Source organism: Lissotriton helveticus, chromosome 11 (genome assembly GCF_964261635.1).
Source record: "Lissotriton helveticus chromosome 11, aLisHel1.1, whole genome shotgun sequence".
Taxonomy (NCBI): Eukaryota; Metazoa; Chordata; class Amphibia; order Caudata; family Salamandridae; genus Lissotriton; species Lissotriton helveticus.
In genome coordinates this window covers 719,491,301-719,493,892 of record NC_136072.1, presented here as the reverse complement: position 1 = coordinate 719,493,892, position 2,592 = coordinate 719,491,301, and the positions used below count along the sequence as shown (strand labels likewise).

The 2,592-nt window shown below is 40.2% G+C and overlaps 1 pseudogene; it reads right to left on the bottom strand.

The window, feature by feature from the left end:
• Nucleotides 1–1,145: 1,145 nt before the first annotated feature.
• LOC144790878 (PCI domain-containing protein 2 pseudogene) lies at nt 1,146–2,381 on the bottom strand (annotated as a pseudogene).
• Nucleotides 2,382–2,592: the final 211 nt, after the last annotated feature.

Sequence of the window (2,592 nt, the reverse complement as noted above, 5' to 3'; positions counted from 1 at the left end):
TATACACTGACAATCAGTATGGTTACGGAGTTGTGCATGACTTTGGCCAACTTTGGATGCAAAGGGAGTTTCTGACTTCTTCAGGTACTCCTATTAAAAATGGGCATTATGTAAAAGACTTACTGGAACCAATTCAATTACCAAAAGAAGTGGTTGTGGTCAAGTGTGCTGCTCACCAATCTGGAAACGACAGAGTGACAGCAGGTAATCGATATGCTGACCAACTAGCCACGCATTGTGCCAAACATAAGATGGCAACAAATAAGAAAATCGATGCACATGGAAACAGCTGCCAACTTATGTTGCTTGAGAGAGTGAAAACATGGGAAGAAGTGAGAGATTTGCAAAATGAGGCAGAAATGAAGGAAGAGTGGGAAAAAATAGGATGTCGGAGAAGGGCTGAGGATGGTGTTATTGTTTACCTTGATGGGAGACCTGTGTTACCAGATTGTATGATTGCTCGTATGGCTAGGATATATCATGGAAGTTCACACATAGGTAGAGACGCGATGATTAGGCAGTTCAGACAGAGTTGGTTCAATGCGAGATTCAGAAATGTAGCAGATAGTATTTGCCAGAGGTGCATAACATGCCAAAGAATGAATCCTGGTAAGAGAACTGTAGTATTATTTGGAAAGCCTGAAGGTCCCTTCATACGACTACAGATTGATTTAATCCAGTTGCCCCCTTGCCGAGGACTGAAGTATGTCCTCGTCATTGTCTGCCTGTTTTCAAAATGGGTGGAAGCCTTCCCTACCCGGAGAGGGAACTCATACCACGTTTTGGTTTTCCAGTAACGATTGAATCAGACCGAGGGTCTCAGAGGTTTGTTTTATTTAAGAAATGATTACAGAACATACACACATGTAATGAACAGACAACTAACCAGAGCTACTTCTGTGCTGAGGGAGAGATTCCAAACTGAAAAGTTGTGTGCACAGCACCTGCAGAAAAACACAGGTACTCGGCACAGTCACTTCTTTGTAAAATTAGTCCTGGAAAATTTCATTTCTAGGAATCTCGTACAAAATACAAATATGAAATTCATCTTTCTGTGAAGCACCAGGCGTCAGCTTCATAATCATGTTGAAATTGTATTTTCAGTCCTCACTGAGTTCTTTTTTGGGTATTAAATGGACTCTAATTCATGACAGGAAGCAGCACACAGTAGACAGTGGAGGAAACGGATTTTGCTTGCTGACAACAAGCTTTTGATGCTGATGAGATATGTATCCTTTCATGTGACCCATGTATATAAGATTGGCTATGATGCACTGGACCTCATCAATATCCACATCCTCTGCCTGCATGAATTTCATGGTAATCAAGAAGGCATCAAGAGATAACTTGTGAGTTTTTAGTATCAAGTATACTATCTTGAAAAGGTTCCTGTAAGTGATAATTTTTAGCTTCTCAAGGATAAGGAAAATACCACAGTGAATGAAAAAGGTTTCGTGTTTTGTTAGAGCATCATTCAATAACAGCAAGTTCCCTTCACCCACAGCTTTGGTTACTTCCGAAAGGTCATACTTTATCAAGAGCTGAACGGTTGGCATGTGACCCAACAACATTTTCACTGGAAGTAAGTAAATGAGAATCATCCTTTTGTTGTTTTGACAAGAGCGGTGGCAGTGCTCAAAAGCAAACGTCAAATATTCTTCAGCTTGTTTGAAATCACTGTCAAACATAGCCTTCTGCCCAACATAGTACTTAAATGTCAATCTCTGTGCCATAGTGTAATCATCTTTCAAATTTGAGCTGTCAATAGCTCTAATTAAAGGTTTACACAAGTGAAGCTTATTGATCTTAAAGTAAATCTTGAACAGCTGATTCACCAGGAACAATAATCCCCACTTTATGGAGTCATCGATGCCAGCTCAAGTGTCAGTGGCACAGACTTTGAAGCAACTCATTAGGATTTCCGCTGCCTTTTCCAACATGTCCACAAATTTTCCTTTTCCTATCTTTACTAACTGCTGATCAGCACTCTTTGCAAATATTCGAAGGTCCAGTGTGACAGCATACAGAATTGGCAAAGCCCAATTTTCCTCTTTGTGCGCTTGAAATGCTTTGAGGAAAGATTGGACTACTACTATCTGGAATTTGTATGCCTCTATAAAATCATGGTTTGCAACAGCATATGTACACCTTAGGTGAGCAGCAAATATTTCATCAAAAGGGACTTACAAAAGTTGCTGACATTTATACTCTGGATTTGAAAGCTGAAACCTTGGATTGGCAACATGAGGATGTTTAAAGGAAACAAGTTCTGCACAAAATAGTCCATCTTTGCTTTCAATTGCTTCAAGTACCTGCTGTTAGTACTGATTTATTTTGATGTGCGCCATGAATTGGAAGAAAACGAAGACCGAAGACGGGGAGGGCTTCGTTCAGTACTATTTAAATAATCGTATAAGCGCTGAACCTTCTCCGGAAGCAAATTTAGCCTAGTCTCCATGCTAAAGCACCACAAACAGGAGGAATGTTCTGCACATGAGTTTTGCCCCTCATCTACCAACAGAAGATCTAAAACATCAGTTAATTTCTGCCTGTTTTCTTCTGGATTAACAACATGCTCACACGATGTGGGGT